The 23,859-nt window shown below is 43.3% G+C and overlaps 1 protein-coding gene across 1 annotated transcript in view; it reads left to right on the top strand.

The window, feature by feature from the left end:
- lrp1b (LDL receptor related protein 1B) overlaps positions 1 to 23,859 on the top strand; it is a 1,292,371-nt gene that overhangs the window by 1,257,612 nt on the left and 10,900 nt on the right. The gene's annotated exons all lie outside the window — the stretch shown is intronic.

The raw sequence follows: 23,859 nt of genomic DNA, 5'->3' as shown, positions 1-23,859 counted from the left end.
AGAGCGGTGATTGGAGGAGGAAGACGTGGCACAGACTAGAGGGGTGGCCAAAGAGGTCGGGAGTCAGACGCGAGCTGTGTCCCCTGGCCCAGCCAGCGCAGAGAAGCAATGCTAAACCCAGCTCAACTCTGCCTGTCCAGCCAGGTGAACCTACAGCCCTTCCTGGGCTTGCGGGAAATATGGCCAGCGTGGAGTAGCAGCACTGGTGTCCCGTCAGTCCAGACAGGGCTCTAGTTAACCCGGTGAGACAGGCAGAGTTGAGCTGCACTTAGCACTGGATTGAACCTCAGAAGCCTCGCGCGTGTGTAGGTGTAGGTGTAGGTGTAGGTGTAGGTGTAGGTGTAGGTGTAGGTGTAGGTGTAGGTGTAGGTGTAGGTGTAGGTGTGTGTGTGTGTGTGTGTGTGTGTGTGTGTGTGTGTGAGTGTGTGCGTGTGAGTGTGTGTGTGTGTGTGTGTGTGTGTGTGTGTGTGTGTGTGTGTGTGTGTGTGTGTGTGTGCATGTGTGTGTGTGTGTGTGTGTGTGTACGCATGCACGCGTGGCTGCCAAAAAATTGTGTCCCCCCTGTCCCCCCCGTCCCCTCCATATTTTGATAGTGAGTTCCGTGTCTGCCTGCACTCTATCTTAATAACATCTTTCCAATAACATGGTCACCAAAACTGAACACAATCCTCCAAATGTGGCCTCACCATCATCTTGTACAACTATAACATAACTCCCAACTTCACTGCCTTGGTTTAACTTCCCAAAATGTAACACCTCACACTTACCTGCATAAACTCAATTAACCATTTCTCAGCTCACTTGCCCAACTCATCAAAATCCTGCTGTAATTTTTTATAATAATCTTCACTATCCACTTTAGCAGCATTTGAATACTCAGCCTGCTTGTATGAAGCTCATGCCTCTTCTTATAATAGGTTTGTCAGGTTAAAAGCTTCTTTAAAAGAACAGAAACAAAAATATAAAATAATATCTTACATATTAAAATATAGTATCATATAACACAATGACATGGCAGCCCAGCTGACAGCTATAATAAATAGGTTATAATAACAATTTCTCATATAAAATAAATAAAACAATATAAATAGAACTTCTGCAAAATTACTCTGAGTATGGAAGGCTAAGATTGGAGAACTGCCAATCTTTTGAGAAGAATCACAAGCTTAGAAAAAACAAGAATAATTATATTGGGCCAGATCACACTGATGCTTGCGTTTCACATGTCAACAGACCAGGGACTTCTGATTGGATATCCCAACATCAAATTTGATTTGCTTGAACATGTTTTGGCTTCAAATAAGGTACTCCAGTTTTTCCAACCATGGAAAACTCCCAATATGATGCTGATGTCCATTTTGCATGAGTATCCATGTATAAAGTAGTTTACCTATGTAATGAGCATATTAACAATGCACCGGATCATGCTCGCTCTGCACTATTCCTGTAGCCACACTGACCTTTTATGACCCAGTGGAACAAATCAAGTTCACAGATTCACTACATTTGGGAAGGAGCTATTCATGAGCAATCAATTACACCAAGGTAGATGATCTTGAAGCCCTCTCCTAGGACTATCTTGATGCTCAGAATCAGAATCAGAATGCTTTATTGTCATTACATGTGTCACATACAACAAGATTACTGTGTCTCTCCATTTAAAAGAACTTCAAACATTCACATACTCATACTTTTTACACTCCCTCCCTCCCTCCCCAAACCCACCCATGGATTCACATTTACATAAATTAACACTGTCTCCCACCCCCCCTCCTTCCCCATAACCCGCTCCCGAGACAGAGTTCAGTTCCAAGATTGCTGATGGGTAAAAGCTGTTCTTGAGTCTGGCAGTGCGTGACTTTAGCGACCTGTACCTTTTTCCTGAGGGCAGCAGTGTGAAAAGGTGGTGACAAGGATGTGTAATGTCTTTCACGATATTACAGGTCCTGCTGCGGCATCTGGAGTGGTAAATGTCCTCCAGAGGGGGCAGGGGGAGTCCAATTATACCCTGGGCAGTTTTTATCACCCTCTGGAGAGCTGCTCTGTCAGCTGCTGAACAGTTCCCAAACCAGGCAGTTATGCAGTAAGTCAGTATGCTTTCTACCGAACAGCGGTAGAAAGACTCCAGCAGTTTAGCAGACAGATGGGCCTTCCTCAGTGTTCTGAGGAAGTAAAGTCTCTGTTGCGCCTTTTTTACAACTACAGCAGAGTTCACAGACCATTTAAGATCCTCACTGATGTTGATCCCCAGAAATTTAAAACTAGGCACCCTCTCCACCTCCTCGCCCCCTATCTCCAGTGGCCTGAGCACCGCTCTATGTCGCCTGAAATCAGTGATGATCTCCTTTGTCTTTTTAGTGTTCAGAGAGAGATTGTTGTGAGCACACCACTCAGAAAGTCTGTGCACCTCCTCTCTATAGGCGACCTAGTTCCCATTTGAGATGAGCCCCACCACGGTTGTATCGTCCGCAAATTTTATGATCCTATTTGCGGGGTGATGGGGCAAGCAGTCATGTGTGTATAGGGCGTAGAGGAGTGGACTGAGCGCACAGCCCTGCGGTGCTCCTGTGCTGAGGGTCAGGGATGTCGAGGTGTAGGGTCCAAGTCTCACCGTCTGTGGGCGTTCACTGAGAAAGTCCAATATCCACCGACACAGTTGACTGCTGAGGCCAAGGTCTAGCATTTTTGTGATCAGCTTGCTGGGTATGATTGTATTAAAAGCTGAGCTGTAATCAACAAAAAGCATCCTGACATATGACCCCTTCTCCTGTAGGTGTTGTAGTGCAGCATGGAGGACAGTGTTTATGGCATCCTCTGTAGATCTATTAGCCCTATATGCATACTGGTGTGGGTCGAGTGAGGGGGGGAGAGATAATTTAAGGTGACCTAGGACCAGCCTTTCAAAGCACTTGGAGACTACAGATGTAAGAGCAACGGGCCTGTAGTCATTGAGGGAGTTGATGTTTGTCTGCTTGGGCACCGGGATGATAGTGGTGGTTTTCAGGCACGTTGGCACGGAGGAGTTTGCTAGGGAAAGGTTAAAAATGTCTGTGAATACCCCAGCGAGCTGGTGAGCACAGTCCCGGAGCACCCTGCCTGGGATCTCATCCGGGCCAGCAGCCTTACTAGCATTAACAGTTCTCAGGGCCCGCTTTACCTCCTCTAACTGGAGGGTATGTGGCTGGTCAGCAGGGCCCAGTTGGAGAGAGGTTCTTTCATTCGGACCTCTCTCGAAACGGGCAAAAAAGTGGTTGAGCTCCTCTGCCAGCGATGTATTTGCAGCTGTAGGTGGATCCCTGCTGCCCCTGAGGTTTGTTAGGTGATGTATTCCCTGCCACATGCGTGCTGTATCCCTGGAGGTGAAATGGTCCTCGATCTTCTCCTTGTAGGACATTTTAGCTGATTTAATGCCCCACTTAAGGTTGTGTCTGGCAGCGCTGTACAGTTCTTTGTTGCCAGATTTGTGGGCCAAGTCCCGCTCCTTCAGAAGACGCTGGACCTCCGTAGTCATCCATGGTTTCCTGTTCGGAAAGACACGGATGCACTTGTTGATGGTGACACATTCCACACAACATCTGATGTAGAAGAGTACTGCTGCAGCGCACTCTTCTAGGTCCTGGTTATAAAATAGACTCCAGTCTGTGCTCTGAAAGCAGTCCTGCAGTTGTAAGGTTGCATCCTCTGTCCAAGTTTTAATGATCCTGGTAGTGGGTTTCTGCTTTCTACTGATGGGGATGTAGGCTGGGATTAACAACAATGACTGGTGGTCTGACTATAGGCTCTGTAACCTTTAGGAATGTTAGAATAAACACAGTCTAGTGTGTTTTCCCCTCGAGTTGGGCATTTAACATGTTGCACAAACCGTGGCAGTACTTTCTTTAAGTTGGTGTGATTAAAGTCTGTGCTGATAGGCCCTAATTCAAATGATTATGCTACACATACCAGAGTTAATGGCTGATATAAAACTAAGAGGCTAAAAGAGTAGTGCACCCAGTCCTTGATCTTAACATGGTAGGCCCTGCCCTGGATACTATGACAAGTCCAGCACCAGAACAGGAGATCAAGCATGCCAGCATCTGACCTCCAACGCACCTAGATTTCTGTATGAGCAAGTGAAGAAGTCGGGAACATGCTAACTCATGAAGAAATTCTTGCAATCATTTTTCCACCGAGTAACCAGCAAAAGCAAAGCACGTTTCAACTGGTACACTAATTTGATATTTGAAAATATAGCAAGGGCAGTAACAACTTATTCAAGGGAAGTGCAATTTGAAGCGAAAACTGCCAGAAGAATTAAAGCACAACACATGTGTCTGGTGCACTATGTTGCAGACCACTGATAATGTGAATTCATACCATTGATTTACTTTTCATCATAGTGAAATTACTGTTCACTCCACTGGGAAAGAAATATCTATTTCAATTTGTCGTGCAACAGAGCATTCCAATGAATATTTACAGGTGCCTGTATTTAGGGTTCTTGTAGCATAATCTGGAATGACATTAGTCTTACTTTGTTGATTCAGTTGCACAAATGGAAGAATTGCATCCAGCTGCCTGTCTTGTGATGGATACTGTTACAATGGTGGCACTTGCCTGCTGGGCCCACTCTCTGAAATGCCCACATGTGTGTAAGTGTATGCTCTGTCCTTTGCACCTGTAACAGATGAACCTTCTTCAAACACTTTTATATCTTAGGATGAGTTTAATGGCCTGATGAATAACTTTTAAAGAAAGGGAAATATTTTCCTTTCAAAATAATGTTATAACATATACAAGTTTGCCTGCAAAACATTGATATACACAAAACATTAATATATACAAGTTTGCCTGCAAAACATTGTGTACTAAAACTCTATACACCTGGTTCAGTGCTCACCCAAGATGTTGGTACAAGTAATTTGCTGTTCATATAACTTTTCAACCTATTAGAACAATATAACTAGTTACAACTGCAGCAAATACATAATGGTGTCTCTACAATCTGTGAGATGTGGTTCGATAAGTACTTAAATGAGTCCACTGAGGATATCGGTACTGACTGTATCCAGATGCATGAGATCAAAGGTCCCTATTTTCTCCTACATGGGTAGTGGCATCCGAGAAAAACAGTAATTGACTCAGAGCTGAGTGGAAGATCTGTGTCCCCTTGGAAACATCTTTCAAGTGTACCCATTTTAAATTCTGTTCCCTCTTCTCCACACAAGCAACAAGCTCAATATTATTCTCAAGTGAGTAGTCCTTCTACTATTACATGCAATCATTCAGTGTGGATGCAGGCCATTAAACCTAACTTGTCCATGCCAACTAATGAGCATTCTTCAACATAGAAACATAGAAACATAGAAAGTAGGTGCGAGAGTAGACCACCAGGTCCGTCGAGCCCGCACCACCATTCGCTCATGGCTGAACACTAAACAGACACACTTACCCACAAACAGTAGACACAAGACACAGAACACAAGACACTACCCTCCCCTTCATACCGCTATCACCCCTCTCCACCCCAAGAACCGCGTGATCTCCTGGGGGAGGCAAAAAACCGGATAAAAACCCAGGTCCAATTCGGGAAAAAAAATCCGGGAAATTCCTCTCCGACCCCAATCCAGGCGATCGACACTTGTCCAGGAGATCACTCAGGTCTTACTATACTAAACATACCTAGGTCCATATCCCTGCCCTCTCCCCGTAGCCCCTTATCCCCTCGGCAGCTTAAAAAACCCATCTATTCTAGACTTAAATATATTTAACGTTTCTGCTTCCACTGCTCCCTGGGGCAGTGAATTCCATAAATTAACCACCCTCTTGGTGAAGAAGTTCTTCCTCATCTCAGTTTTAAAAGAGCCCCCCCTTATTCTGCAACTATGTCCCCTAGTTCTAGTTTCCCCGATCATTGGGAACATCCTCGGTGCATCCACCCGATCAAGGCCCCTCACGATCTTATATGTTTCAATGAGATCGCCTCTCATTCTCCTAAACTCCAAAGAGTAGAGCTCCAGCTTACTTAACGTTTCCTCATATGTCAATCCCCTCATTGCAGGAATTAATCTTGTAAACCTTCGCTGCACTGCCTCCAGGGCTAGTACATCCTTCCTTAAGTATGGACCCCAGAACTGTACACAGTATTCCAAATGTGGTCTCACTAATACTGTGTACAGCTGCAGCAAGACCTCCGTGTTTTTATACTCAATCCCCCTAGCAATAAAGGCCAAAACTCCATTGGCCTTCCTGATTGCTTGCTGCACCTGCATACTGACCTTTAGTGATTCATGTACTAATACCCCTAGATCCCTTTGCATTGCATTACAACGCAGCTCCTCCTCATTTAGAAAATAACTTGCCCTATCATTTTTTTTCCCAAAGTGAATGACTTCACATTTATTAGTATTAAATTTCATCTGCCAAGTTGTTGCCCACTCACCTAGCTTATCTATATCCATTTGCAGACTCTTCCTATCCTCCTCATCCCCAACTTTTCCTCCCATTTTTGTATCGTCCGCAAATTTTGATATATTACACTTGGTTCCCTCCTCCAAATCATTTATATAAATTGTGAACAACTGGGGTCCCAGCACCGACCCTTGCGGAACCCCGCTAGTTACCGGTTGCCATCCCGAGTATGAACCATTTATCCCCACTCTCTGCTTCCTATTTGTCAGCCAATCCTCTACCCATGCTAATATATTACCCCCAATCCCATAATTTTTTATTTTTAGCAATAGTCTCTTATGTGGCACCTTGTCAAAAGCCTTTTGGAAGTCCAAGTATACCACATCCACCGGTTCCCCTTTATCCACCCGGGTTGTTACTTCCTCAAAGAATTCGAGCAGATTCGTTAAACAGGATTTCCCCTTCACAAAACCATGCTGGTTCTGTCCGATGAAGTCATGTTTATCCAAGTGCCCCGTTAGTGTTTCTTTAATAATTGTCTCTAACATTTTACCCACCACCGATGTTAGACTAACCGGTCTATAGTTACCCGCCTTCTGTCTACTTCCTTTTTTAAATATAGGTGTTACATTGGCCATTTTCCAATCCACTGGGACCGTTCCTGCCTCCAGGGAGTTTTGGAAAATTATCACCAATGCATCCACAATCCCCACCGCTATCTCCCTCAAGACCCTTGGATGTAATCCATCAGGCCCAGGGGATTTATCCTCCTTCAGTCTCATTAATTTCCCTAATACCACCTCCTTGGTGATCTTAATAGTATTTAGCTCCTCCATTCCTACCGCCCCCTGTTTATCCAGCGTTGGAATATTTTTTGTGTCTTCTATGGTGAAGACTGATACAAAATACTCGTTTAATGCCTTTGCCATTTCCATGTTCCCCACCAACAACTCTCCAGTCTCACCCTCCAATGGACCAACGTTCACCTTAGCCACCCTTTTTCTTTTTATATAGCTATAAAAACTCTTACTATTAGTTTTTATGTTGTTCGCTAAATTCCTTTCATAGTCTATTTTCCCCGTCTTAATTAATCTCTTAGTTATTCTTTGCTGACCTTTAAATGCTTCCCAATCCTCTACCCTCCCACTATCTCTGGCTACCTTATATGCCCTTGCCTTCAGCCGAATACTATCCTTTATAGTTTTACTGAGCCATGGCTGACTGTTCTTACCCTTACCCCTTTTTTTCTTCATAGGAATAAATTTTTCTTGAAGGTTATACAGTAGATCCTTAAACGTACACCACTGCTCATGTACCGTCTTATTCTTGAGTCTGCTATCCCAGTCAACTTTGATCAGCTCAGTCCTCATACCTTCATAATCCCCCTTATTTAGACTAAGCACCCTAGCCTGAGTTTCAACCTGCTCCCCTTCTATTTGAATATGGAATTCGACCATATTGTGGTCACTTGTTCCCAACGAGTCCCTAACTATGACATTTTTAATCAATCCTGCTTCATTACACAGGACCAGATCCAAGATTGCCTCCCCCCTTGTCAGTTCTGTGACATACTGTTCTAGGAACCCGTCTCTAATACATTCTATAAACTCTTCCTCTAGTCTACCCTGCCCAGTTTGGTTTGCCCAATTAATATGAAAATTGAAGCCCCCCATGATTACAGCAGTTCCCTTTTTACATGCGTCAACTATTTGCAGATTTATGTTCTGACTAACAGCGTCACAGCTATTTGGAGGTCTATAAATTACACCCACTAGTGTTTTTTTCCCCTTGTTATTCTCTATCTGTACCCAAGCTGTTTCACTATCCTGATCCTTCAACGCAATATCCTTCCTCTCTATTGCCGTTATTCCCTCCCTTATTAAAAGGGCCACCCCTCCTCCCTTTCTTTCCTGTCTATCTTTTCTAATTGTCGAGTACCCCTCTATATTTAACTCCCAGTCCTGATCCCCTTGCAGCCATGTCTCCGTAATGGCCACGATATCATAACCATATATACTTAATTGCACCGTTAATTCATCTATCTTATTTCGAATACTCCGTGCATTTAGATAAAGCACTTTCAGATGATTTTTACTACCCTTCCTTTCCGTTTTTGCCCCTTTTACATCTAGATTAACCCAATCACCCAGCATTTGGTCCATTGCCATCTATGCCTAAGCAATTCACATATTTTCCAGACTCTTCTTAAATGCTATCAGCGACCCATCATCTATTCTCTTAGGAAGAGCATTCCAGGTACTTGGTCCATTCCAGGTCCATACCCTAGATGAAGAAGATCCTCCTCCTATCTGCTCTAAATTTCTTCCCCCTTCTCCTAAATCTATGACCACTTGCTTTATCTACCTCTGATATGGCGAAAAGATTCATGCAATTTTCCAGATCCATAGATTTGCCAACTTGCCCTGGATCCCTTGGGCCCTAAACTTTCATATGATACCCTGTCAATGATTTACTAAAGTTCTTGCCTCACCGATATATGCCATTACCTCTTCAAATAATTAAATCAAATTAATCAGATGGGTTCAGCCATGCTGTCTATCTTTGGTTCATCCAGTTGATGATTAATCTTCTTATCTGAATGTTTTCCAGTATCTACATGATGTTAGTTTCACAGGTCTATAGTTACCATGCCTTACCCTGTTGCTCTTCTTGAAAAGGATGATCTATTTTACTGTCCTCCAGTCATTTTGAACTTCAGTTGTGTCCAATGAAGATTTAATAATCACATCCAGATCCCCAACAATCGCTTCCCTTGCCTCACGCAACAATCTGGGATAAATCCCAGCCATTTAGAGAGGATATATTCTCCTTTAAGCCTACTAAAATGTCAAGTACCGTCTTGTTTAAGAAGGAACTGCAGATGCTGGAAAATCGAAGGTAGACAAAAATGCTGGAGAAACTCAGCAGTCATGTCAGGTGAACTGTTCAGTTTCTATGCCAAGTCCCTTCCTCGGCAAATAAAAAAGAAACTCCCAAAATCTCTTACAGAAGAAACCTTAGCTTGGAATAACTAAATGGCTCTAACCTCAGAGAACCATTCCAGAAAACTAGATACAGTGCAGGATAGAAAGTTATCACCAATCATTTGTGTTCTTAATTATGGCTGCACATTGTAGTGAATTTGGTTCCATGTGGTTCATTCATAATAGACAAAATTGCCACAAAATATACAATAAATGATGGAAAAGAAGGATCTAATAAGACAAATTACGTCACAGGATTTTGATTAGTTCATGTTATATTTTATTAACATTTTTAAAGATAAATTATTCTAGCACATATGTTGTAATATTGATTCCTAGATAACATTTGATAAAACTTCAGTGTCACTATTGTCATTTTATTTTTTTAATGGTTAACACCGTCTTTATTGCAAAATCACAAACGGTAAATTAAAATTTGTTTCTCTTTGCAATAAACGTTTGCACATCATTCATGCAGAGTGACAGAGGAAAAGGAATTAAATGCTAATCCACATTTTTCAGTGAAAAAGTAAATTATCTTTTCCACTGGGAAAGACAGTAAAATATACAATAAATGATGGAAAAGAATGAGCCACAAGGCTATAACCAAATGGATTTCATATTCATAAAGCATAAGCCCAATGGTTCAGTGCTCCCTTTATGTAATGGGACTGCTTCCAGTGGATTTAATGATATAATAAATTATGATTGCTCATGATATCCTCATCTCAGAATGGAATCCATAGCTTCAACCACAACGGAGAAACAAAGGTGGATGTAAAAGCTTATAGACATACAACGCACTTTCCACTCCATTTGATTCTTCCCCTCTAGTCAGAGCCACATCCACCTGTGGCCCAAAAAGAGCATTGCTTGCATTGTTATTTCCTTCTGCTTCAATCTGAAATACTTCCCTGAGGAATTACAGCACAGTGATTCTACTGAAGTAAATCCTACATGTAGCAGCAGTCTGATAATTTAAATGGGATTCCAATTTTGTTAAAAAATGCCTTAAGATGGACTTCATAATTCACATGATATGTAGGACTTGAGTCCTTGGCCATTATTCATATCCCAGTGGGGGTTTATCTTAGTTGACAAGTGATCGGTGGGTGGATATGGGTAGTGCTGGTGCTTTAAGTGGATGTGAGCAGAATTAATGCATTTTTTATAATATGCCAAACAACTGTTGCAATCAGTTGAACTGGTTTTGATACCAGTTAATGGTTTTGATACCAGTTAATAAAAACATGGGAAATAAGAGCACAAGTAGGTTATATGGCCCTTAATCGTACTCTACCATTCTAAAAGATAGTGGTTGATCTGACATAACATCGGTCATGGTGAGAGTTGCTGCCTTACAGCAAATGCAGCGTCAGAGACCCAGGCTCGATCCCGACCGCGGGTGCTGACTGGAGTTTTTATTTTCTCCCCGTGACCTGCATGGGTTTTCTCCGAGATCTTCAGTTTCCTCCCTCACTCCAAAGATGTACAGATTTGTAGGTTAATTTGCTTGGTAATTGTAAAAATTGTCCCTAGTGTGTGTAGATCAGCGTTTCTCAATCTTTTTACCCTTGTGGAACGCTTGTAATAATTTTCATGTCTCAGTTGGGGGTTGCCGAGCCGGCCGCCATTTTGAGATCGCCATTTTGACTCGCGTCACAATGGCGATCTCTGGTGTCTCAACCGGGATCCTTCAGCTGCGTCTGTGCAGTTGGGGGAGGATTACTGGGCCGGGATCGCCATTTTAACATCCAGCGATGTGTATAGGTGAGAGATACTGGGGGAATATTGCATTGGCAAGGGGGACCCAACGGGACCACGCTTGGTCTCGTTCAGGGGTGTCAAACTGAATTTTAGGTCACGGGCAGGATTGGGCAAAATGCGACTTCATGTGGGCCAGATCAGTTGTGCACGCATGAACGCGCGCATGTTTGTCTGGCTCTCGCCGCATTCGGTCCCGCCTCCTCCCTCTTCCCCCCCCCCCATGCCCCCGAGCAGGCATCTGCAGTTCGATTGGTCGGGTTGGGTGTAATTCATGGAGTCATCACAAAGCTGGCAGCGCATAGCCGCGACCTCTCACGCCATATAAGGAGCATGCGGCTGATTAGGGAGGCAGGTCACTCGCACGAGCAGCGCTCAGGGAGTGCCTGGACTGGGGCCATCTGCAGCGCGATCAGGCCACCGGGGACAGCTGCAGCCCACTATGACATTGGGGAAATCATTTCGCGTCCCGATTTGTAGGGCAGGTTGGTAGTTTGACACCCCTGGTCTAGTTAATCACTATTTGTGAAGTGGCAGCACCTTGCGGCAGCAGCCTCTGCAGTCTGTCTGTTTTTTTTCTTCTTTTTGTACTGTTAGTGCATGTTTTTGGTTGTAGTTTATATATTATTTTTAGCTGTGTATATGTGGGGGGGTGGGGTGGCGGAAACTTTTAAATCTCTTCCCTGTACGGGGGACCTGACCTTTTCCCTGTCGGGTCTCAGTTGTCGTTGGGGCCTAGCACCGTGGAGCGGCCTCCAACCGGAATGACCTGGGGGCTCCAGTCGCGGAGCCTGCGGACTCACCATCGTGGGGCTGGCTGGCTTCGGAGTGTGGAGAGCTGTGGTGGCGCGTGGCTGCGACCCGACTTTGGAGCTTTAGAGGCTCCAGCTGCAGGCCCGGTGGACGGTGACATCGGGAGCTCGGGGGTAATCTCTTCCCTGTACGGGGACCTTACTTTTTCCTTGTCGAGACTCCGATGTCATTGGGCCTAACATCGGCGGCCTCCAACCTGGGGCTCCAGTCTCAGAGCCTGCGGACTCACCACCGCTGGGCTGGCAGACTTCGGAATGCGGAGCGCTGTGGCGGCGCGCAGCTGCGACCCGACTTCGGTGGTTCTGGCTGCAGGCCCTATGGACGGTAACATCGGGAGCTCGCGGGTCCCTGGTGGGAGACCGCTTTTCGGAGCTCCGGGTTTAACTCGACCCGGAGTGGGGGCCTTACATCACCCAGCGCGGCTTAAACGACTTACCATTGCCCGCCGGGGGGGCTCCAACATCTAATATCAAGAACCTCGATCAGCTCGATGCAGCAGTTTGACTGCTTGACTGAGGGAGAAGAACAAGAACAGGAAAGAGATAAGACTTTTGCCTTCCATCACGATGGGGAGGTGTTTAGGGATTCACTGTGATGGATGTTTGTGTGGAATTGTGTGATTGTGTGTGTTTTTTTTGTTGTTTGTTGTTATGACTGCAGAAACGTAATTTTGTTTGAACTTATGTTCAAATGACAATAAACGGCATTCTTATTCTCTCGGAACCCCTAGCGACCTCTCGCGGAACCCTAGCGGTTAAGAAACGCTGGTGTAGATAATGTTAATGTTCGGGGATCGCTGGTTGGCACAGACCCAGTGGGCCGAATGGCCTGTTTCCGTGCTGTATCTTGGAACTAAACTAAACTTCATAGGATCATAAATGATAGGAGGCCATTCGGACCATCAAGTCTACTACTCCATTCAATCACGGCTAATCTATCTCTCCCTCCTAACCCAATTCTCCAAACTTTTCCCCATTACCTCTGACACCCGCATTAAACAAGAATGTCATGTTCTTGCCTCTTCATTGGAGCCCTTAAATTCCTCTGATTCAAAAAAATATTTATTTTAAGTTTCAATGCAGCAAATTAATTGTAGTTAAGACTGCTGGGCATAGATAGAGGAGAAGTGTTTTCTAAATAACTAATTTTAATAAACAATCATTCAAATGGAACAAAAGGTCACACATAAGCATAATTGCAATACATTTTTGAAATCAACACTTCACCACGATAGTTATTTTGCATATACAAGCAATAGCAGATAAATTAAATCATGAAAATATTTTTAAACCTAATTTGAAGGAGAAAATGAATGCAACAGTCTTTGAATATCTGCTCACTAAACTAATTTCTGGTAAATTTTCAAGTTATATTGATGAGATTTGTTAGTTTTCTTTCATTTTCTTCAACTACCAAAATCTTTATCTACCTAAAAATTTCAAGTACATGCATTAATATGTTCCAAATATAAAATGTTCCAATTTCATTAGAAATGCATATATTAATTAGCATGGAATTGTTACAATGTTTTGGTGTAGAAAGAAGCAGTTTAACCCAGTGAAACTGTTCTTCAAGCATGTTAATCTCATCAGTCCCATTCCCCTGTTTCTTACCCATAGTTCATGTATGAATGAACGAATGAATGAATGAGTTATTGGCCAAGTATTTCCATACAAGGAATTTGCCTTGATGCTCTGCCCGCAAGTGACAACATGACATACAGTGACATTTAAGAATCATACATAAAACATTAAACATTAACAATGAAACATTATTGATTAAGCATGTGAATTAAATGAAATACCAGAGCAAAAGGGGGTTACAGATTTTTGGTTATTGAGTAGAGCTACTACTCGTGGGAAAAGCTGTTTTTACGTCTGGCTGTGGCAGCTGTGACAGTCCGGAGTCGCCTTCCAGAGGGAAGTGATTCAAAGAATTTGTGGCCATGATGAGAGGGGTCAGAGATGGTCTTACCCACTCGCTTCCTGGCCCTTGCAGTGTACAGTTCGTCAATGGATGGAAGGTTGCAGCCAATAACCTTCTCAGCTGATCGGACGATACGCTGCAGCTTCCGGATGTCGTGCTTGGTGTCTGAGCCAAACCAGATCTTGATGGAGAAGGTGAGGACAGACTCTACGATGGCTGTATAGAATTGGACCATCATTGCCTGTGGTAGATTGTGGTTCCTCAGGAAGTACATCCGCAGGAAGTACATCCTCTGTTGTGCCTTTTTGACTGCAGTCGATGGTAGCCCCCCACTTAAGGTCCTTGGAGATGATGGTTCCCAGGAACTTAAATAATAGACAATAGAATGTTAGGATTTAATTTTAAAAAAGGAACTGCATGTGCTGGTTTATACCAAAGATAGACACAAGATGCTGGGGTAATCAAAGATCGGGCAACATCTCTGGAGAAAATGGATGTGCTTTTTGGGTTGGGACCCTTTTCAGACTGTTGTAAGAGAGTGGGGAGAAAAAGCATGACAAATCAGGGTTAGCTGCAGATGACCTCAGGCGTGGAGGTTCCCTGATAGATTGCTGGATAAAGACAAGTGTGAATCCAAGTGTGTTGCCCAGTTGTGAACTGTTAAGCTAGTTAACAGCCATTTAGTGAAGGAGGAAGCAAAAGGGTGGGGGGGGAGGGAGGGAGAAACAGGTGCCAAGTTTGAGGGGAAGGGAGTGGGTGGAAAAAGTAAGGGGGATACTGTTGGTTGGGGAAGAAAGGAGAGGGGGAGGTGTTTGTGAAAGTTATCTGAAACCAGAGAATTCAACGTTCATAGCTACCCAAGCAAAATTTGAAGTGCTGTTCTTCCAATTTACATGTGGTCTTACTCTGGGAATGGTGGAGCTCAGAAAAGTCAGTATGGGAATGAAAAGCAGAGTTAAAGTGGTTAGAAAAGTAACTGAGAGAACCAGTTGGCCTTGGGGGATTGAGCACAAGTGTTCAGGAAAGCAGTCGATCCAATTTATGATCTCAGCTACAAAGACAGATGTGTACAGCAATTCGTTCTTCCCACGCACAATTAAAGCATGGAATAATCTCTACCAAACTATAGTTACCCAACCAGATGCAACTAAATTTAAAGTAGCACTTTCTTCCCAATAACCCTTTCTAGCTTAATCCCTCCCTTCACCACCTCCAGTTTAAATTCCAGTTGGAATATTTTGGAGGACCAAGAACCAAGAACCAAGAAGTCGCCGGGTCTACACTTGGTCTCGCCGATGTACAGGAGGCCACATCAGGAACACCGTATACAGTAGATGAGGTTAGAGTAGGTGCATGTGAACCTCTGTCTTACCTGGGAGGTTTGCTGGGGTCCCTGGATGGGGGGAATTGGTGTCATGCATGAATCCCTCACCCACGTCTCCCTGTGTCCCAAGAGTTCTGCTCTCTCATCCCGCGACATTTCCATCACCTCCAACATGATCCCACCACTTATCACATCTTTCCAACTCCACCCCTTTCCATCTTCCACAAAGATTACTCCCTCCACAACTCTTTGGTTCACTCATCCATTCCCACCCAAACCAGCCCCATCCAAGATACTTTCCCCTGCAACCGCAGGAGATGCAACACCTTTCCTAATATCTCAACCCTCGACTTCATTCAAGGACCCCAGCCATCTTTCCAGGTCAGATGGAGGTTCACATGCACCTCCTCTAACCTCCTCTACTGCATCCGGTGTTCCCGAAGTGACCTCCTGTATATCCACGAGGTCAAGTGTAGACACAGCAACCAATGGGCCGAACTGGTGGGATGTGAATCAATTATAGCTTTCAAAATGGAATTGAACTTGCGCTTGGTCATCTAAGGCCAGCTTTTCCATGAATATTCTCCAGAACCTCTACCAATGTGCTTTAGAAAGTGTTCTGATTGGATAATCTCAGCCTGGAGTGGCAACTGCTCCTCTCCTGATCCCACGAACCTTCAGAGAGTGGTGAACACAGGTCAGTCTATCACAGGCTCATCACTTCCTTCCATCCAGTGCACCATTAAGCTGCATGGCATCAGGAAGACTTGAAGCATTATCAAGGAAGCCTGTCACAAAGCGGTAATCCCTTGAAAGCTCAGATATCCAACCTTTAACAATGGCTTCATCCCTACATTTATTAGACTGCTGAACTCTTTCAACATTCCCTTCCAGTAGATGCTTCCACGTACTCTTACTCTTAAGCTCTACCTCTTTTAGTTATTTATTTTTTGAACTTCAAATAATATTTTGCACTACTGACTGCACTTTAATCTGGCTTATTAAGCTGTTTGCACCTGCATTTATGGTTGCATTTATCATTTTTGTACATATACTATTTATTTTTTGAGGTTCATGTGAACAAAAAAAATTAATTGCTCCCTAGTGTATTGGACAATAAACTAAAGGTAGACACAAGCAGCTGGAGAAACTCAGTGAGACAGGCAGCATCTATGGATAGAAGGAATGGGTGATGTTTCGGATCGAGTCCCTTCTTCAGATGCTGCCTATGCCGCTGAGTTTCTCCAGCATTTTGTGTCTACCTTCAGTGTAAACCAGCATCTGCAGTTCTCTGGAGGTCTGAAGAAGGGTTTCGGCCCGAAACGTCGGTCTGAAGAAGGGTTTCGGCCCGAAACGTCGCCTATTTCCTTCGCTCCATAGATGCTGCTGCACCCGCTGAGTTTCTCCAGCAATTTTGTGTATCTGCAGTTCTCTCCTGGACAATAAACCAACCTGAATATAAACCTGAAAGAAAGAATCACTCCTTTGACAGAGTTGAGGTAATTTATTTTCTTGGATAAGTTCATGAAGCTGATTATTTAAGGCATTTATAGATACAAATTTATAGATATGGTAAGCAAGGGGTGAAATGTTGGAGATTTATGGGAACACAGAGTGCAGGATTGAATCGAATCAGCAGTTATCTTATTGAATGGTGGTGTCGGAGGCTAAACTACCCATTCCTGCCCTAATTTGAATTGTTTGTTTGTACTATAAGAGAAGCATTTCAATTCCCTTTTGAAAGCTATGATTGATTTGCATCCCATCAGTTTACAGACAATAATTTTCCTTTGTCGCTGTGGGGGAGGAATCCATGCAATCTGCTTATACCTTTTGCCCGAGATTTTTTTTCCTCTGTTTTGTTAACATACAATATGGGAAATATTAATAAAATTGAATTGAATTTGGAACTGTGTAATAGTTCCAAGCTTAGCTTTTTTTTAGTTTATTTAATCATTTTCACTTCTAGACAGAAGAGACTTCAATTTCCCTGCAATTAAGTGTGATCTTTGTATCAAATAGCACATAATATTACTTGTTATAGGATTGGTTTCTAGTTTATGTTTGGCTTTTATCTCAGTATTTTGCATATTCTGAAACACTGCCATTCTAAATTATTTATTGGTAGCAAATGAAATTTTTCTGTTCACTGTTTTTACCATTTGAGTTTAAACTTTGTGATTCTCTTCGTAATTATGGGTTTTAGTATAGGGCTCTAAAAAAGATCTTACAGTCATAAAGAAACTCTTCAGCCCCTGGACGTTTTAAACGACCACTCTATCAATGAACTGTTTTTGAAATTCTACCACAATAGTAAACTAGGCAAACACAACAGCCAATATGTTCATATCAAGGTGTAATAGATAGAATTAAGACAATTGATCACTTAATATAGTTTTGATGGCACTGCTTACAGGATAAATGTTGGGTTGAAATACCAGTAGACTTCTCTTCCTCAGTAGGATTGTGAGACGTGTTTTTATCTATTTAATGGACAGATAGGGCGTTAAGGGCCTGTCCCACTGCGGGGACATAATTTGCGAGTTTAGAAGAGTTTGCGCTCGACTCAAACTCGCAGCATGGTCGTAGGAGGTCTATGCAACTCTCCTTCATGCTCAAGAGAAGTTCCCGCAAACTCGAGGCATCAGTTTGGTCGAGGAGTATCTTTAAGCATGCTGAAAATTTTTTGATATTTTTTTTAATCTTAGGTTTATTCGAAGTAGGTCATAGTAGGTCGGCATGTTATTCGTAGGTAATCAAAGGTACTAGATAATCGAAGGTAGTCATACATGATGTTAGTATAGTCGAGGGTAGTCGTCTTCACTCTCCACTATTCGGTGTCCAATTTTCCCGAAGCTAGTCTTCAACATAGTCGAAGGAGATCGAAGGAAGTCTTCTACATATTCGTAGGAGGTTCTCTACATAGTCGAAGGAGGACATAGGAGGTGTTCTACTTTGGCGATACAACAAGACCATGACACTTTTTTTTTTTTTTTAACACTCCTAAACTCTTCTAAACTCTCAAATTAGGTCCTCGCAGTGGGACAGGCCCTTTAATTTTCCATCTGAAAAATGTAAAATTCATTTTGTATCATAGACAGAGAATGCTGGAATCACTCAGCAGGCCATGCATCATATACTAGTGAGAGAAACAGAATGGATGTTTCAGATCACAAATCTGTCATAAAAACTAGCATTTTACACACAGAAGATATAAAGGAAACATGTTTGAAAAGAAAGCTGCAGCCACATCTTTGAAGAGAAGAAGTGTGACATCAGATTATTGAGTTTCTTACTAAGTTCCAAGGGCCACAACATATTCAGATTAAAGTTCCTGTTGCTTGTGTTATTTACCTTGGGCATTGTTGGAACAAAGTAAGATGTTGAAGGTAGAGAGATCAGAGAGGGAGTTGGATGCAGAGATAAAGTGCCAGGTGACTGGAATCTCATAGTCAACATTGTTGACTGAACAAAGGTGTTCTACATAGGGTCACTCTGTGTAACAAGCAACAGATGCTGGTTTATACCAAAGATAGGCACAACATGATTGAGTTCACTCAGTGGGTCAGGCAGCATCTCTGGAGAAAAGAAACGTCACCTATTCCTTTTTTCCGGAGATGCTGCCTGACCCGTTGAGCCACTCCACCATTATGTGTCTATCATTTAGTGTGTGTTTGGTTTCTCTATTGTAAGGAATTTACATTGTGAGCACCAAATACAATAACATAGATTGTAAGAAGGGCTATTGAATGTCTGCTTCAAGTGAAAAGATCAGTTGAGCCCCTGGATGATGAAAAGGACAATTGTTAAAGAGACAGTCGTGCCTCACCCATGGTTGCAGGGGAAGGTGCCATGAGAGAGAAGTGGCTGTTGGAGGTGGAAGAGTAAACCAGGAAGTCATAGAAGGAATACCCCTGTTAGAAAGCCAGGCGAGACTCGTCTTCCATCTCTACCATTTCATCACAATGCCTGAGTAAGAGTAAGTCACTGGCAGAAGAGACCCACAAGAGTTGACAGTCCAGGTAGCATATGGATGACAGAAAATGATAGAGAGAGTACTTAATGTTGACTCCAACCTCCAGTGAAATCTCCTGACTGCAGGTCAAACGCAGGCAAAAATACCTCCCCCTGATATGCAATCCTCCCTCAACTGATGAATTAGTACCCTTTCACGTTGAACAACATTTGGAAGAAACCACAAGAGTAGTACTGGCACAAAATGTCCTCTGTGTTATAGACTTCAATGCCTGTCACTTTTGATATCTTGGGATAAATTCTAAGGGACACAACTGCCAGAATGACCCTATGGCAGGTGGTAAGCTAACCAACCCAGTTGAATCTGACTTCATCAATCTACATTTGCAGATGCATTTGTTTATGACAGCATTGGATAGTTGTCATAGAGTCTTACAGCATGGATGCACACGCTTCACCCTATCCCACCCATGCTGGCCATGATGTACCTGCTTATAATATGTGCATAGTATGTGCATAGCAATCTGTGGTGTGAATTTGTGGAATGGTCTGGAACAGGAGATACAACTTAGCACAAGCATAATCTATCTATATTTAAAACTCTGTGGCTGCTGTCCGCCGTCCGTCCGGCTGCCTTTCTGCCTTTTGATTCGTTCCATCGTGTGATGTCACAATGCCCAATGCTCGCAGATGTCCAATCGGAATGGATCCATTTACATATGCCTTTGCACCAGCCCCAGCCCCAGGTGAACGTTCCATCGTGTGATGTCACAATGCCCAATGCCCAAAGACATTCTTTCCATAGAGGGAGTACAGAGAAGGTTAACCAGACTGATTCCTGGGATGTCAGGACTTTCATATGAAGAAAGACTGGATAGACTCGGTTTGTACTCGCTAGAATTTACAAGATTGAGGGGGGATCTTATAGAATCTTATGTTTCTATGTTTCCCTCTCATCACCCCTCTCCCTCTCCCACCCATCCCTCTCTCCCCCAACCCCTTCCCTCTCCCCCCATCCCCTTCACCCTACCCCTCTGTCCCTCTTCCACCACTCCCCCTACCCCTCCCTCCCCACTCTTCCACTTCTCCCCCCCCCCTTCCCCCTCCACTCTCCCTCCCCATTCTTTCCCCTCTCCCCCCCCCCCCCTCTCCCCTTCCCCCCCACCCCCCCCTCCCTCCCCCACATCTCTCTCCCCATCCCCCTACCCCTCTGTCCCTCTTCCACCACTCCCCCTACCCCTCCACTCTCCCTCCCCATTCTTTCCCCTCTCTCTCTCCCACCCCCCCCCCCCCCAAACGCCGTTGGGGAAACAGACCCAACGGGTCTGCACTTGGTCCAGTTTAAAAATATGTACAAAAACACTTGTTTAAAAGGATATTGGGATGAGGATAGGTGATTGTGATATTTGTTATACTGATTGTATCGGGAAGGGTGATTATAGAGTGATGGGTTGTAAATATGACTAAGATACTGTATAGTATATGTGGGGTTTTTTCTTTTCTTTTTCTTTTTTTCTTTTTTGTATGGCTTTGTAAATATTTGATTAGTGTTCAAATGTAAATAATTTGGTGTACATATAGTGGCTGGTGTACATATGGTGTACATATAGCTGCTAAATTTGTATAAGATAATTACAAGCAGTTGAATAAGGGGTGGGAATTAATAAGCTTTGGCTTCTTCCTGCTCCTTTTTGGACACATATGATTTCATTTATTTATAGATATTGTTTATGACAGTTTATAAATATTTTTGTTTTGTTTTTTGTATGCTGTTTCACATATGCGGGCAATAATTGAGTCATGAGTCACGGGCAATTGAATTTTAGTGGAATGGCCATGACAGTGAGTATTTGTTGGCCTGTGATTTCACATTCAAGTAATGCAACTTTCCAGCTGCTGAAGAATTTATTCACTGATAATTGACATGTGATGTTGCTAGCTTGCCTGTATTTCAATTTACAGGCACTAGTAGTGTGATTCCTTTGCTGATTTTTCTGTGTTATCCAATACAATCTATATTATGCCATCTATCTGCAGGTGATTTGTAAATTTTGAAAAATGTCCATGCTTTTTAAAACTTAAGGATGAAAATCAGCAATTGCTTTAAAATTTGGTTGTGAGTGGCTTAACTTTAACCATTGGTTTAGCTTGTATGTTTTAAGATAGGTAGTAGAACTTTCACTGCTGAGTGAGCAGCTGAGAGGAGGAGCAGGGCAGGAGATTTGGAAAGCAGTTGATAGTGTCCCAGAGTGGCCTCTCCAAATAACGTATGAAAGAAAGGCAGGAGTGGTCATTCGGGCTCAGAGGCTGTGAGTTGAGGCGAAGTGTTATGTTTGAGGATGAGTGTAGAGGGTTTGGCTCGCGAGGTTAAATGCTATCTCTGGAGCTGTGTAGAAGCTTTGGCTCAAAAGACTAAGTATTGTGGTTAAGGATAAATCTGAAGACTTCAACTCAAGGAGTCGTGTTTAAGTGTAGACGCTTTGGTTCAAGAGGCTAAAAGGGCTGTCCCACTTGGACGACCTAATTGGCGAGTTTAGGAGAATTTGAAAAATTGTCGTGTTGAAGACCTCCTTCGACTATGTTGAAGACTAGCTTCGACTATGTTGAAGACTTGCTTCGACTAGCTATGACTAACTTCGGGAAAATTGGACACCGAATAGTGGAGAGTGAAGACTACCTCCTTCGATCTCCTTCGACTATGATGAAGACTATCTACGATTACCTTCGACTACCTCGATTAACATGCTGACCTACTACGACCTAACCTACGAGTAAAAAAAGTATCGATTTTTACTCACGGGCCTTTTTCAACATAAACATAACGCCGCGACCTAGCTGAGGCCTCGAGCACACGGGAACTACTCTCGAGCATGAAGGAGAGTTACAAAGACCTCGTGTCGACCATGCTGCGAGTATGAGTCGAGGGCAAACTCGCCAGAATACGCGGATTAGGTCACCCAAGTGATACAGCCCCTTAAGTGCTCTGTTTGAGGATAAATGTGGAGGCTTCAGTTCAAGAGGCTTTGGTAAGGAGGGTAAGCAAAGATTGACAGCAAGATAAGGCAAAGTCACTTTTAAAATTCTTCTCTGGTCATAGTGCAATAGTGGTGCCAATTAGGACACTAATTAGCTCCTCCTTCAGGATGTGAGAAGTTTGGTAAATTCCTAGCATCCCTGAGGTCTGCACTTGTGGGAAGGGTTTTGGGGTTTATAAGAGCATCATAGAAATGAGATATAACAAAGTGGTCACACCTAAAGTAAAGGCAGAAAGGAGGTGAATGACCAACAGCAACATAAGTAGGTGAAGAGTGCAGCAATCTCCTGTGGCCCTTTCTCTTCAAAACAGTCTTCCCTTTTGGAGTCACAAGAATCTGCAGATGCTGGAATCTTGAGCAAAAAACAAACTGCTGAAGGAACCCCATGGGTCAAGCAGCATCTGTGAAGGAAATGCACATGCAACATTTTGGGTCGAAGTCTGATGAAGGATATCGAGTAAAAATGAGACACAAGATAGCTCACAAAATAAAATTAAGAAAAATCCATCAAGATTTTATGTTTATTAAGGGGGGGACTAATCAACTAAGGAGAAAATAGTGCCCCTCAGAAACCAAAGTGGTTATCTATGCAGGGGATGGGCAAAGTACTCAATGAATATGTCTCTTCTGTTTTAACTTGGGAGAAAGACATGCAGAACAGGGAAAGATAATTTTGATATCTGCATTACTGTGGAGGAGGTACTGCACGTTCAAAGGTGTAGATCAATCTTCCAAGCCTGTTCAGATATATCCAACAACACTGGAAAGGCTGGAGAAGAAATTGAATGAGATGTATGAGAAATTAGTTGAGATAGTGTCATCATTGGACTTGGGTGAGGTGCTGGGAGACCAGAGGGTGTCTAATGCTTAGGAAGTGCTGCAAGGAAAAAAAACTGAAAACTATAGACCTGTGAGCCTAGCATCTGTGGTGCTGAAGGTACTGGAAAGGATTCTGAGGGATAGATACGGATTTGGATAGGCAAGAGTTGATTAAGGATAGTTAGCATGGTTTTGTGCATGGGTGATAATGTCACACAAATTGAATTGAGTTTTTTTAAGAAGTAACCAAGTAGGTTGATGAGAGGAGCATCATGGACCTTATCAGACGTCCCATCTATCTAGAATAGATGTTAGACATTATGTTATAGTTGTATATTTAGTTTATTTAATTTAGTTTAGAGATACAGCGTGGAAACAGGCCCTTCGGCCCACCAGGTCCGCGCCGACCTGCAATCCCCGCACATTAACACAATCCTACACCCGCTAGGGACAATTTTTACATTTACCAAGCCAATTAACCGACAAACCTGTACGTCTTTGGAGTTTGGGAGGAAACTGAAGATCTCGGAGAAAACACACGCAGGTCACAGGGAGAATGTACACACTCCGTACAGACAGAACCCATAGTCGGGACCGAACCCGGAACTCCGGCACTGCATTCGCTGTAAGGCAGCAACTCTACCACTGCGCCACTGTGACTGCCCTATATGATGTTGGGGTGTCACCCTGCTAACGGAAATATGTCACAAAGTTGAAAAGAGTGCAGAGAACAATTACGAGGATGTTGCCAAGACTCAAAAACTTGAGCTATAGGGGTCAGGAGGCTGACGTATGATCTGGTAGAGAGGTGTGTAATATCATGAAGGGA

Source organism: Amblyraja radiata, chromosome 7 (assembly GCF_010909765.2).
Source record: "Amblyraja radiata isolate CabotCenter1 chromosome 7, sAmbRad1.1.pri, whole genome shotgun sequence".
Classification (NCBI taxonomy): Eukaryota; Metazoa; Chordata; class Chondrichthyes; order Rajiformes; family Rajidae; genus Amblyraja; species Amblyraja radiata.
Note: the sequence above shows the minus strand (reverse complement) of the source record. Positions and strands in the feature narration are given on the sequence as shown.